Source organism: Pithys albifrons, chromosome 23 (assembly GCF_047495875.1).
Source record: "Pithys albifrons albifrons isolate INPA30051 chromosome 23, PitAlb_v1, whole genome shotgun sequence".
Lineage (NCBI taxonomy): Eukaryota > Metazoa > Chordata > Aves > Passeriformes > Thamnophilidae > Pithys > Pithys albifrons.
The window spans coordinates 2,305,667-2,320,546 of NC_092480.1; the positions used below are offsets into that span (position 1 = coordinate 2,305,667).

The 14,880-nt window shown below is 46.7% G+C and overlaps 1 protein-coding gene across 2 annotated transcripts in view; it reads right to left on the bottom strand.

Moving 5' to 3' along the window:
- DRD2 (dopamine receptor D2) overlaps positions 1-13,848 on the bottom strand; it is a 31,376-nt gene extending 17,528 nt beyond the window's left edge. For both annotated transcript variants that reach the window (XM_071576388.1, XM_071576387.1), the window contains exon 1: positions 13,156-13,848. The gene's annotated coding sequence lies outside the window, so the exon portion shown is untranslated. The remainder of the gene's footprint in view (positions 1-13,155) is intronic.
- Between the last annotated feature and the right edge of the window lie 1,032 nt (positions 13,849-14,880).

A 14,880-nucleotide genomic window follows, 5' to 3' on the forward strand; every position in this document is an offset into this window, starting at 1 on the left:
CTGAGTGCCATGATCTGGTAAAGGGACTGGAGTTGGACCAAGGGTTGGACTTGATGATCTCAGAGGTCTTTTCCAACCCAATCCATTCTATGATTCTATGATTCCAATTTTAACCCTGGGCAACCTTCATCTCCAACCCAAACAGTTCTGCCCATCAGCTCCTTTCAAAAGCCCTGAAAAGCTTCCCCCCCTCCTGCCTTTCTCCTGCCTCCCCACCCTCCAGATCCTTTGCTGTGCAAGTGCGAGGCACATTAACCGCAGTTTGTTGCTCACTTCTGATTCAGGAACATTCCTGCATTTCCCGTGTTTTGCTCAATGTCTCATTGGATGCTTTAACTCAGGAGTGTTCTCACATCCCCCCAGAGTGTGTTATAGAGCCCTAATGCCAGCATTTCCTCCTGTTCATGCTCAGCAGAGCTGTTAGCACAGGGGGGTGGATAATACACCTCTGCCACCCTTTGAGTCACCCACTCCAATTCTCTTGCTGATGCCACAATATTTTCAGCTCACAGCACTTTCCTGCTCAGTAATCCCATCATTCAGAGCTCTTTGTGAAGAGATTCAGCTCTTTCCCAGGGACAGAGGTGCAGGGACCCTCAGCAGCCTGAGCTCCAGGCTCTGGAAGGCAGAGGAGGTTCTTTGCTCTGGGAAGGGCTGACAGGACCATCCCATGGCTTTGGAACCCCAGAACTGTGAGGCTGATCCCTGTGCTTAATGCAGATGCTCTGAGGCTTTTGATTTCAAGAAATCTCCTGATTTCTCAGTTCTCCACTTGTGCTGTTGGTGCTTTAATCGTCCCTCCTTCCCTGTGACACCAAGAGCCATTGCCTGACACTGAGTTTGTCTGGCAGGGAGGGGAGGGAGGAATTTTCCCTTTTCCCAGAGCAGTTGTCCATCTCCCTGTGCTGGACCAGAACGTTCCCCAGCACTGTTGTGGTGCAGCAGAAGTGGCACCGAGGGAGCAGAGTGTGCTGTGTGGAAATTCAGCCTGGAGAAGGATGTTCCAAGACTGAATTTCTCCTGGAATTAACTTCCTCCTGCTTTCACATCCTCTGAAAATCTCACCCTTCAGTCAAGCCTTGCCAGGTTTCTTTGCAAGTCCTCATGGAAAGGAAAAATTCAGTGGTGTCTTTCCTAGAGGTGGAAAAATACTGCTCTAATTTTCTTTGCCTTGACCTTCTGCTAATGAAAAAGCATATTCAGTTTTTAAAGAAGCCTTGTCTTTACTCAAGACTTGCAGCTCATCATGTGACTTATCAGAAATTACTGGGAATGCTCCAATTTTAACACTTCCTCAGTCCAATATGTTAAACAGTCAAAACAAGTAACTTTGGCAAGGAAGGGCTGTAGTGGGTTGGGTTATTGTTGTTTCATTCATTTGTTTGTTTTTTCATAAATGAGCTTTTTAGGATCTGTCAGGATTTCAAACCTATTGAATCATCTTGAGTCAAAATGAGAAAAAAAAACCCCTTAAAAATTCATAATATGTTTTTGTGGACTCCCCATCCCTGGAAGTGTCCAAGGCCAGGCTGGAGCAACCTGGTCTAGTAGAGGATGTTCCTTCCCATGGCAGGGAGTGGAACAAGATGAGCTCTATGGCAATAACTGTCTACTCTGACATTTTAGTTAAATTTTTATTATTTATTATACCCTTTTCTTTGGGAAGATCTCACTCAAAGCATTTTGGTTACCTGAGTTCAGAAAGGGGGTTTTAAATAATTTCTGCCTGTGTGTCCTCTCCACGTTGGACACCCAGACAGAAATATTGGACACCTCTTGATATTCAGTGGTTAAAGGGGAGGAATTTATTTCTTCCCTGTGTTCTCACATATAGATGGTCACTGTCAGAGACAGCTCCTCTGCCTGGAATATATTGGTTCTGATTAAATATTGCACTACTGTAGACCCAACACTCTCTTCTGTACAAAAGCCATTTTTTTTCTTAATTCTTTTATTTGTATCCTAATGCCAAATCTCTCTGACTAAATCTGAGCTTCTGACTAATCCAATAAATTCCCAGCTTCTTGAATACTGGTGATATATATTCTTTTAGAATTTGTTCTGTGTTCGAGATTATCCACCAATGTCTGCAAATAACCTTTAATCAGTCATGGAGATAATTGTGTTACTTTTGAGGAATGGAAAATATTGAATCTCTTCACTTCCCATCCCCCTTAGTCATGTACAGAAGAGGTTGAAATCTGAGCAAAATATTTGCTTTCAGGTGCTGGTTAAAATGTGACAAACATTTAAGGATTTTTTATTATTATTATTTGGTTTTATCTGTTTAATGTTCACTGTATGTTTTGCTTCTTGGCATTTGAAGTGTATAACAATTTAATTGCAGAAATAGATTGTGTTAATTCCTCGCTTGAATAAACCTTTTTCCCTCCCTCCATTGAGGCTTCCCATGTTTATGCAGCACCCAGTACAAGGATACTTTAGCTCTGAGTCCTTCAGCCCTATTTTATTAAAAGTAAATAATAATAATTCGGATTGAAGTGATCAAATATTTGCCCTCCCCTTATGCCACTGAACTCTCACTGAGCACCTGCTCTTTTTGCTGCCACTCCTACCACTGAGCTGGTTTGCAAAAATCTTTGCCAAAAGAACTGAGTTCCAGAAGAGGGTTCTTTTTTCCCCTCTTTTCCTTGGAGTTGTGGGAGTTTGCCCCAAACCACACATGACTGATATTTCCCACAAAGTCCCTTTTAATAGCTCAGTGTCAACCAGCACAGCACTCACGTCACTGCCCCTTGCCCCAAGTGCCACTTCCCTGCATTTAAAACTTCAACAAAGCATTAAATTAATTTACTCCCTGTCCCTGCTGGCAAAGGAACAAGATCCAGGCTGCAATCCCAGAGGGAAGGCGAGGGGGCTCCGTGTATCCCTTGACACAGCTCAGCCAGTGCTCCTCAAATTTCACATCCTAATGGTCTTTAATCATTTAATCCCTGACCTAAATCAGCTCAACCGCTCAGCTCAAATCCTGCCTCCCAACACCCACCTCTGACATCTTTGCAGGCAAACTGGGAGTTGTAGAAGGCACCTCTAATTCTGGATGTGTCCTTTTCCACCTTCTCCCCCAGACTGGGCGTTCAGCCATGCAGGAATTGTGCTGGATCAGCAGCTGCTGGAAATCAGCATCTGTTTTTGTGGGCACGGTGCTGGGAAGGACTTGGAGAGTCCCTGCTGTGCCCCCCGGCCACTCCATCACAAGGGTTTGTCTGAACTTCTTGGTTTGACCTTCTTGAATGGCTTCCAGATACACAAAATGGTTCATTACCTTTGCTGTTTGCAAGATGTGATTGCTCCTTGCCCTTCCATTCCAATGCCATCATGTCCCCTCTCTGTTCAATTTACCCCACCACGGAGGCACTAATTCCCTCTGCAGAAAACCTTATTTACTGTTGCTTGCTTTGATTCAAAGCTCAAGTTCTTGGAAGAGTTATTGCTCCTAGGCACGATTTTCTTCCCAGTGGGAGTTTTGCCATGATTTCCCTTGGATTTGGCCCTCAGCTGGTGCAGCACAGGCACCATATGTGTTCAGTCAGACACAAGAGACAGCAAGAGCCATGTGCAATGTTCCAAGTAAACCCACCTGGGAATGCCAGGGAACAAACTTTTAAAGGATTTTTTTTAAAAAGGGTTTAAATTTACAGAGAGAGATCTTGCAGGGAGCTATTGAAGCCTTGGCAGGACCCATTTCCTGGCATCATTGCCATTCCAGAGGCTGGGAAACTCGAAGGCATGACCCCCTGAGGTGCTGGTGCTGTGAGTCCTGACTCACACCCCCCTTTTCCCTGGGAAGGGGAGCCACTCACTGCCCTTGGAACACACAGCAGGGAAGCAGGCTGGGAAGGAGCCAGGCATCTCTTCCCCCCAGCCTTTCAGCTGAGCCAGTGGGAGATGCAAAGTGACAAGAGGTGTCATCTGGGATCAGACAACCCTGCCTGACTCACTGGCACTTCCCTCCCTGGGATCACGGGAGTCAAGTGTTCCCTCGTGCTCCTGCTCCAGAGATCCAATTCCTGTGCTCCCAACATTCCCACAGCTTCCCAGACCTGCCCTGAGGTGTCCCTCATGGAGACAGAGTAGGAAGAGGAACTGGCCTCCGTCCTGCCAGTGTTTGAGGACAGGATTTGCAAACTCCTGGAGAAATCAAGCATTCTTACTTGCTTTCTGTAAGTTAAAGCTCCTCAACTTTCTCTGCTGCCCATCTGGTTCTGGTTGCTCCTTTTGAGATCCTTCCCCAGCAAATGGATCTCAAGGGTTTTGTGCCAATGCTAATCTGGCTACACTGTGAGGAAAAAAGGTGGCTGTGCACTTCACTTACAGGTTTTATTTTTCTCTGCCTGGCCTTTGGAACTGTTTGTCTGGTGCCAATCAAGTTTCCTAAGAGCAGAAGGGTCCTCCCCTGTTTGATGGTGAAAGGGTTTCACTCCCACCCCATGTGGTTCCACTCGTTCTCCAGGTGAATTTATGGCTGTTCTGCCCATCCCTGAGCTCCCAAGGCGTTGGAAAAGTGGTTTAAGGTTTTATCTGTCCTCTTGTTTTCACCAGGCAGAAGGCACTAAGCTGAACTTCTCCCACAGGCCTTCATTAAAATTCACTCATTAGCATTCCCAAGTCTAACTACAGCACATGTGTGGATCACAGCCTAAGAATAGATTGGACTCCCAGGTCTCCAGCCTGTTGCCAATTATCCCTTGCTCAGTTGATGGCTTTGGGATGATTCTGCACAAAAAAAAAACTTAAAAAGGCATCTATGGTCCCCTTGTACTTTACATGATTTGTTGGGTAGCACCACTGACAAATCCCCAGCCAGGAAAAAGGTTATTGAAAGCTTCAATGCCCACGAGATGTTCAATATTTTGGAGGATTTGAGGAATTCCTCTCGCTCTGTCCTGCCCTGGGGTCACTGCACACACTCACACACTCTGCCCTCCCAAGTTCTACTTGACTTTTACCCTGTCAGCACAACCTCCAGCCTGCTGTGAAGTGTTGCTACACAGGTATCTTTACTACACAAAATAAATCCATTTCTCCTCCAAAGTTTATCAGTGAAATCCCCAAAATGAGCAGAAGTTGCCACTGCTGCAGGAACAGCCAGGCCCCTGGGAAGGCTCCAGTGCCCCTGTGCCATCTCACAGTTCCCAGCCCAAAGTCACCAGCAGGGCTCCAGAAAGGCATGAATATTCTCCCCAGCTTGGCAGGGAGCAGATACTCTTCCAGCTGGAGCGTTGCAAGGAGCACTAATGTTTTTAATTAGGGAGTTATTGTGGAAGTTAAGGCAGGACTAAACCCAGGGCTGCCTTCAGGGGCTGCTTAATTCATCAGCAGTATAAATCAGGGCTGAAAGCAGGATGTGCATGATGTGAACACACGTGCCTGACTTGCTAAAGGTGAAAGCAACACAGAAATCCAAGAAAAACCTTCTCCAGGGACAGGTCTTGGTCTTCCTAAAATAAATGTTCTCTCTTAGGTGCTCACCCTGCAGGCACAGGTCCCTTCTCGAGCCTCTCCAGGAAAAAGAAACCAATCACTGTCTGTAAGAGATGTGATTTGTTCTGTAATCATGGCCTGATGGTGTTGCCTGAAACTTTAATTTTTCACTCATATCAAAAATCAGACACACTCTTAGTGGTCACTGCATTGTCACATCTGACACATTAAGGTCTTAGAATTGTATCTTGGTGGGAACACTGAATGCTGAGGGACATGTACAAGTTGTTGGACTATCTCCTGCACAGATGTAGTAATTGCTTGGCTTTACTGTTTCTTTGCTTGTGATTTTTTTAATCACTCTTTTTCTCAAGGACCTTTATTGTCTCTACAAGCAAAGGCTCTAATGCTGAGGTTTGGTGGGTGGGATTGTGAGGCCTCCTGAATCAGAAAGTCAATGGCAAACTGAACTGCAAAATGCAGCCCCAAAGAATCTTACTATTATCCCTTCTTGTCATTGGCTTTTAGGGTTGTAATTTCCTAATTGATTCTTCTTTCACACTGAGAAAAAGAAAATTAAAACCTCCGGATAAATAAAAATAACACTTGGAAAGGGCAACAAAGATTTAGACATCACATGTAGACAAACATCCTCCTACATAATGAATAATTGCAGATGCATTTCTCCCTCCATTAGTAAAACATCTTCCAAAGGAAATGCATGTTTGTGCTCCAGGAGGGATATTTGGACTTTGCTCGTGGTGTGGAACGAGGGGATGGTAAAATGCCAATGCCAGAAACAATCTCTTGTCTGGGAACATTAACCCCTGCCAGCAGCTCCCACCCCAGAGTGTTTGCAGCTGAACAAAATGTGTTAGCAAAGAAATTATTGGGGGAGGGCGAAAGAAGGAAAGAAAACATGTGAGAACAGCAGCTCTCTGGAAAATACTGGTTTGGTTCGACTGCCAATGGAAATGGGTTTGGAGTTTTCAGCCAGCCCTGGTTCTCCAGCTCTGCAGAACCCACACTGGCATTGGGGGGGTCAGAATAAGCCATTTTAAAGGAGTTTTTCCTCACCCTCCAAATCTGCTCTATGTGCAGCTTTTCCTTTGCACCAAGGATGGTAAAAATGCACCAATTTCCTCAGATTTGCTCAAAAGACGTTTCTGCCACCGGAGCTCTCTCTGTGCTGCAACCATTGGAGTTCCCAAAATGACACCATTTCCTGCAAAGTCCCTGCTGATTCCTCCACATGTGGCCAATATAAACCACCTTGCACAGTGCCATGGGCTCCTTTAGGACAGGGGGAAAGACAAGGGGCCAGGACAAGGCTGGGGTGGACTTTATGTGCCCCAACCATGCAGCCCTGAGCACCACCCTGCTGGGCAAGGCTGCCCTTGGGTTATTGGAGCTCTGTGATGCTGTTCAGTGCCCAGCCCTGTGCCCCTGAGCCTGCCCAGCTCCCTGGGAGGCCCTGGCACTGTCCCTGCAGAGCAATTTCAATGTATTGACCCACTCTGGTGTGACCAGGCTCAGAAACACCCACAGGCAGAACTCCAGTGTTCTGTCAGATAGGGAGGAAGCCCTGCAGTTATTAATAGATGTATATCCCTGAGAATGGAAATACATGTGACCAAATGGGCTGGAATTTACTCTCAGTCCTTGTCTTCAGTCTGGAAATAGATGCAGAACCACCTGGCAGCTCTATCTCCAAAGAGAAATCCTAAAGCATAGTTTACAATCAATGTCAAAATTTAAGGAAAAGGCTTCTCTTTTAGTCTAGTTTTCTACAGAGGAAAAATGAGGGGAAACCTGAAGTTCATTGGTACCTTTATGTGCCATAGTAAAATAACAATAATAACTGTAATGCTTTAATAACCTGTTACACTGGCAGAGGCCCAGAGTGCCCAGCCATGGATCACAACTAATGTGAGATACCTGCTTTGCAAATGAAAATATACCAGTAATAAGGATTTGTAGGACTCCACCCACATGGAGGTTCTTATGTTGATTTTTTAATTCCCTAGTTAGTAGGATAATGAAACCCCTCTAATTCTTACAGTCTGGTTGCCATTAAGAAAGGGCAAATAAGGAGCTTGCACGTATCTCCAGACCATTCAGTGATGGTGGGCTAAAGTATTCCTGTAGTATTTATTAGAACTACTATTTTAGAAGTCACTGTCACATTTTTAGAATGTCCATCACCTCCTGGGGGTGAGGAATGATTCATACACTGCAACATGGGTGATTCTTTCTGTTCCATGATATATTTATGAGAGGATGGGTGTTGCTTCTATTTTTAATGCTTTTTAAGTTGATAAATTGTAGCTTTTCAGATGTGAGTGACTAAAATTCACCTCCTAAATCTGTGTGCAAATGTCTCAAGGCTGGAGGTGTCCTGTCGCCTCTGAACTGGGAGAGCACTGGGTTCCCAAGCATAAGGATAAGGCTGTAACTCAAAGGTGTTCTTGCCTGGAATGGTCACCAGAGAACAGATAAAGAGGTTGGAAATGTAACTCCAGACCTCAGTAATCCCACAGGTAATCACATTTTCCTTGGCTGGCTCACAAATATGCAAAAGGATGAAATATGCATGTTCAGAGGTGCTGGGGGTCAGAGAGGGCCTGTTGCAAACAGAATCTTCATTTGCTGAGGCTCCAGATTGCCTGAGACATCAAAACAGGATTCAGTTTAGACAAGTCATTTGCAAGGTGCAATATTTTAGGTAATAGTCTGAGTTGATGCAGTGCCTCAGCTGCAGCATTCAGGGGAGATGATTGAAAGACCTGAGCTGCTGGTGAAGAGTTCATTTCTCTCTAAAGCTGCAGATTGCTCAGAGCATCCTCAATGGGGCTGATTTTGCTGATCCATCCCCAGCATTAGCAGTTGGCAACCTGAAGCAGGGAGCAAAATCAAATATATGTGTTTATCAGCTAGTAAGTGTTTGCAGATCCTGGGACATCTCAGGCAGAAACAGCTGAGGGTACAGAGTCTGAAATTCGGGATAAATGATGGAACATTAGAGAAAGGAGCTACAAATCCAAAGGAGTGTCCAGCACAGGCTGCACAATGGCAGAGATGCCCCTGAGTCCAGCAGGACTGTGATTAGCTCTCCCAGCAGCAGCACAAGGGCTCGCTGTGTTTATTTAGCTCCACTGGAAATGTGGAGTGTGGACATCACTGAGCTCATCCAGGCCAACCTCCAGGGCTTAATGTTGTGTTCTATTATTGCCAGATTTATTGCTCCTCACAGTCTCTCTTTCTCCAGCTCTACAGAACACATAAGGCTGCATTTACATTTTCTGAATGGACTAATCATGGCTCTCTGCTTTGATAAAGAAAGTGCAGCCTCCCACATAACCACATGGAAACCAACAGGGAAGAGTAAACCAGAAATAAACCCATTCTAGGGGGTTGAGAGAAAAATACCCACCAGGATAATTGGGAGGGATGTACAGAGAAGCAGCAACTGAACACACAGTCACATCTTAAAAAAAAAAAATTATAATGCTAAAAATATCCCCGTGAAGGACAGCAAGAGAAAACATGATTGAAGCAGAACAATTGGTAGAGGAGTTAATAGTTATTAGCAATCATCTTAGGTTGAATATAGGTTGGTTTTGTAACAGCTCAAGGGATGATGCATCTGACAGGACTTAAACAATTGCCTCCCCCTTTCCCAAAGAATCCCTTTAGCAGTGGCCTGGCACAAACTGATTGGTCTCTCTGCTCCTTGGGAGCTGGCTGGAGCAAACAGAGTTACTGCAAGTGTTTAGTTGTTAAATACAGTGAAGTTTGAGCCCAGACAATTCTTTCAAAATCTTTCTTCCATACATTACAAACCTGAATACATTTTAACACTTATCCCACTGTATTTTCTCCTGTGGGCTTTAAAAACCAGCCCTGAGAGGTCAGGCAAAGTTCCACCAGTCTGGTGTCTTTTATCCAACAGCATCCAAAAGCCATTGCCTGGGCAGGAGTGTAAAAATGGAGAAATATATATATGATATTCTTGCAGATACTCTCCCATCATCCAGCTGTTCATTGCACCAGTGTGGTTTCTATGCATTTATTAATGATCAGTGGAATTCTTCCCTTGGAATTGAAATTCCCTCCTGTCCCTTTGAACCTGAGTCAGTTTGGGAACACTTTGCACGCACACATCCTGTGGCCAGAAGCTTCACAGCTAAACATGGACATACTCCCTGCCCTCTGTGTCCTGGATATCAGCTCTGGGCATGTGAGAAAGCCAAGACTCAGTCCCAGATTCCCTCAGGGCTCACCAGGAATTTGTGCACAGAGGGTGAAATTAAAAACGAGTTACTATGAAAGGGTTTGAGGTGCATGAGCCAAATCCATTTTGTTCATATCCGAAGAGCTACAAAACCTTGTGCATTTGAAGATGAGTATTTTTCACAGTTTTTTATTGTTGTTGTTGTTTTAGAGAATTTGTATTTAATATTTGTTCCAGAAAATTACTGGGCAGGAAAAGGTTATGTTCAGCACAAGGGTGCTAAAGACAAGCAAGCAAATGCTCTGCAGAAACAGAACTTGGGGCTTAGGAGTTCACTCCATGGCTTCTTTCACACAGTGGAAATTGCAGTGTCCAAAGTTTTCACAGTAATGTGGAATTCTGCTTTCTTCTGGAGGAATCTTGGGGTTTTGTTTCCATATAAAAACTCCCTGCAGTTTCAGAGGCAGCTTCAGAGCATAATTCCATGTACTTCTCATTCCAAGGATGGGAGAGCCTGGGGATAAGTCAATCCACACCTGCTCATGGAGAGTTTTGCAGTTCCAGGACCATTTGGCTGTTGCACAGTGCAGAGCCTTATCTGTGCCATTGGATCAAAACTTCCAGTCTCTGCTCTCTGTGAGCAGGGACAGGACCCAGGAAAGAGCTGGAGCTGTGCCAGGGCAGGATCAGGTTGGATCTGAGGAAAAGGTTCTTCCCCAGAGGGTGGTGGGCACTGACCAGGCTCCCCAGGGCAGCTGCCAGAGCTCCAGGAGGGTTTGGACAACACTCTGAGGGACAGGGTGGGATTGTTGGGGTGTCCTGGGCAGAGTCAGGAGCTGCACTGGATGATTCCTGTGGGCCCCTTCCAGCTCAGCATATTCTGTGATTCTACAAGCTTGGTTTTGAATTCCAAAGTTTAAGCAAACAGAGGATGAGAGGGTGGAGATTTGCTGATTTAATATAAAGGATGGATTTTAGAAGGACACACAGGAAATCTTACTTTTTGTGCTAAGCCTGTGTCGTTGAGGGGGAACAGCTTAGTCACAGGTCCTCACTGGTCTGTGCTGCTCAGCCTGGCTACAGACTGAGCCTGCTCTGGTCCAGCTGCACTTCCCAGCAGGTTTGCAACTTGTGTTCCCCCTGCCCAGTGCCTGGAGCCCTTGCTGATGGTGGCACTGCCTGGGCCTGTCAGCCCGAGGGAGGATGAGGGGGGGACACTGAACCAGCAATGAAGTGCCATTAGAGGAAAGGCTGAGTATTTTTCCCAGGCAGGTGTCTCCCACTCCAGCCAAGCTGGAGGAGATTGGAGTGCAATCTGTGAGCCCCTGCACACAGGCAGGGCTGCAGAGAGAGTGCCTGTCCAGCTGTGCCTCCCCTGTGAGAGGAGTGCTCAGATAAATCACCTTGCCTTGGAGGGCAGGGCTGGATGGAACCTGCTCCCCTCAGCATTCCATGGCTGGGCTGGGGCAGCAGGTCAGGGTGGGCATGAGGGGCACTGTGTGACCACTGAGCTGATCAAATCCAGAGTGTGGGAGGGTCACAGGAGCCAAATGTCACGGGGAGAAGCTGTTTGGGTCTGAGTACAATCCATCTTACCTACAACACACCCTACACTGACTATTCACTGGCTTTTCAGGGGTCACACACGTCCCTCTGGAGCCTGAAACAATCAGGACCAGGTTGTGCCTCTTTCTCACCCCCCTGCAATGCCAGTGGTGCCCAGGGAAGTCACATGCAAAGATAAAACCAACAGCAAATTTTGCACACTGGATTTGCACACAGGCACCCGCATGAAACACTTCTGGGTGTGTTTTGTGCTGTGTGACACATCACTTAGGGCAACTCACTTCACTCCTGACAGGCAGCTGCTCTGTAGATGTCTCCAGAAATACTAAGGGAGAAGGGCAGGGCCCAAACTCACTTTTTTGTGATTGGAAATGGCCAGGAGATTTGAAATCTGTGCTTCTCTCTCCCCGGTGTATTTCCCTGCTGTGCCACTCACTTTCCATGCAAGGAAAAGACAATCACATTGTACATAAATCAGCAGAAAGTGCTTTTACAAAAACTCTGGTCAGAAGTAAAGAAGAGAGGTTTGAATGTAACAGAATTTCTGCAGTATGAAAAAAGAAGTTAAATGGGGAAAAATAATGAAAAGTGCTCTTTACACTTATTTGATGGAGTCAGAAATATTGTCAAGAACCTGTTTTTTTCTAGACTACTACAAGCAATTAATGGACTTTTCCTTTGAAAGAGATAAAACCCCACAGGCACAGGATTGTGAGTTTTAATACCACCGTGTGTTTAAAGAACAGCAATTACCCAAAACACAGAGCACGTTGGAAACCCAACCCACGCAGTGAAATGCATGTGTAACCTCTTTGACCAGTTATATTATAATCTTGTGCCTGGTTATTTATAAAACAACCAAGTTATTTTTCTTTTTCTCTGTGAGCTCTACTCGGAGAAGAGTGATTCATGTTCCTCACGCTGTGAGCTCTGGGGCTCCATTTTTTTGCATGTGGGAAAGTCGGGCTGAGAGAGACTTGAGAATTAACAAGTGAGGGTGTGTTAACTGTGTGGAAACAACCCCCAGACAACAACTTAGACCAAAAATACTCCAGCACTGACTAGGACCCAGTGCCATCCCAGTGCCAACTTCCCTGCTCTAAAGCCCCACTTTTCACTGCTTTCAGAGAGCTGAGTAAAACTTAGAGCTGGAGGGCAATGGAAAAAAAATCAGTTTAAAACCAGGAATGATTCAGCTGCCCTTCATGCCACAAAGGTGACTGTAAACCTTGCACAAAATCTACTTGCAACATTCAGAGAAGTATTTCTGACAGGTTTCCCTTCCAGGGCTTCTTCAGGCAAAGGTGACAGACCCCTCCTTCACCAGGAAAGGTTGTCCAGGAGTGGGGCTGAGAGGGAAATCTGAAGGGACTCAAGTTTAGCTGTACCACACATAAAAAAATGAATGTCGTAGAAGATGAAACAGTGTTTTGCCTCAAACGATTTGACTGAACAGTCTTGTTCCCCGGGGAAATGGAGTGTACCTACATTATATCCTATCCACACATCCTCCTCCTACAGCTCTCCCTGTCACTCTCCTTCCATTGTGTCTGTGTGAGAGCAATGTTGAGTATTGAACTTCTAAAAATGAGCCGAGCTTCTTAGCAACTCTAAACGCCTCTTTAGCATACAATAACAACTGTTTATTGGCTTGCAGTGAGTGGTTTAGGTCAAGAGATAAGGCAGCCTCAGTTTTTCAATTTGAAAACTCGCTTTCACCTATTCTCTTGGAGAAGAGAACAGCTGAATGGGTCTTTGGATACAACAACAAATATTTTCCCTTTTCTCCTGTCTTGATTTACATCTCTAGGCAGTGGTGATCTCACCAGCCACTACTCTCTGTATTCCCTTACCGGGATATTCACAACATTCCTACTTCTTGAGGAACAGCATCAACACGGATCTCTTACCTTCAAGCCATACGAATGCCTCGAGCAGAGGTGTGAGCACTGTGTGCCAAGTATATCCAAAACACCACAACTCTCCACCGTGGCTTTTCCCAAGCTCTCCCAGGCCTTCAAGCAGACTTCTTGGTGTTCAGCATTCACGCCCGAGCAGAGGAGCAAAAAAGAGAAAGAATCACCTGCCTGAGCCCTGCCAGCCGGGACTGGTGCAGGTGAGACTTGCCGTGGTTAAGCCCAGGCTGAGCTCGCGGCCGCTGGAACTTCAGGAGCTCGGGAAGCGGCTCAGCTTCCCGGGAGAGGCGATGATCTCGGCAGTAAATCGCTGTCCATCTCTCTCAGCACAGCAGCTCCTCGGTCTCGTCTGGCAGAGCCCAGATCCGGCTGAGCCGAGCTCAGAGCCGCGCCTTCCTCCCACGGCGCGATCCCGACAACCTGTTTCCACTCCGGCTCCCTGCGCTGCCCGCGGGATGCGAATTCCCGCAGCGCTTCCCTCTCTGCCTCGCCTGACGCTGAGAGGGGAGGGGACCAGGTTTCCTCCCCCGAATCCCCCCGGACTCCGCGGGCGGGGACGGGCGGCTCCGGCACCGGGAATGCGGGAGCGGCTCCAGCACCGGGAGCGGGACAGCGCCGGGCCGGGGACGCTCCGAGGGGCGCAGCCGCTCCCTCCGCAGCCCCGGGGACAGCGGGAACAGCTCCCGCCCCGAGGGACCCGCGGGGGGAACCAGCCCTTCCCCTCCCTGCCCTGCCCTGCCCTGCCCTGCCCAGCGCACGCACCCCCAGGTGAGCGCCGGGGATGCTCCACCCGGGATGCTCCTCCCGGGATGCTCTGCCAGGGAATGCTCTGCCAGGGGATGTTCTACAAGGTCCCGGAACACCGGGCGCCCTCTGAGCTCCAAGGTTATGGTTGCCCTTGCCTCTGCACAGCTGGAGGGTTTCACACGACAGGCAGGGAAAGCGTGGAATGACCCTCCAGCGTGGTTAAAATAGGAAAGCAGAAATTCCGAGTAAGGAAGCTGAGTGTAGTTGTTGTTCCCACTGTTGACAGCTTGAACACCTTCTGTGCACAGAAGCAGGGCACTGCCAAGCAGGGGCACCACTCACCTGAATCCTTCCCCAGCAGAAGGTCCCAGCACGTCCCGGGCATTTGCTGAGCACCCAGGCTGAGATCTGAGCAAGTGCTCCTTGTTAAAACACTCAGTAATGGAGAATAGATCTCTTTGCAATTCAAATACCAAGAGAAACCATTTCCTGAAAGTGTAGCTGCTGTTGCAGTATTTTAATATCTTCTTAGAGTTTAATATCCTTCACGCTGCCTCACTCTCAAAGCATTAGCAATCCATAAATTGAGGAGTGTTTCCTAAGCAAGCTCTTCCCCCCCTCCCCCAGAAATGGCTTGATATCTTTTCTGAATGTGTTTTTCATATTGCCAAATAGCACTTAACAAAATAAAAACAGGAAGGAATCCACCTCTGTGGTTGGGTTTTAGGGTTTTAAAGAAATTCAGTTTCTGGGGGATTTTCTTCAAAGGAGTGGATCTCAAAAACTGCTTTCAGCCTTTCGTGACAGTGAAACCCTAAAGCTCCTGCCTCTTTTGGGATGCTGCATACCCTGATTGTGTGTACACAAACTGGTCTTTCTGAGTCATCTCCAGTGCTAAAGTCAAACTGGATTCTCCTGAACTTTCCAAGTGTTATTGCAATAATTTCCTTTTTAGCCAATTATTGTTCCACT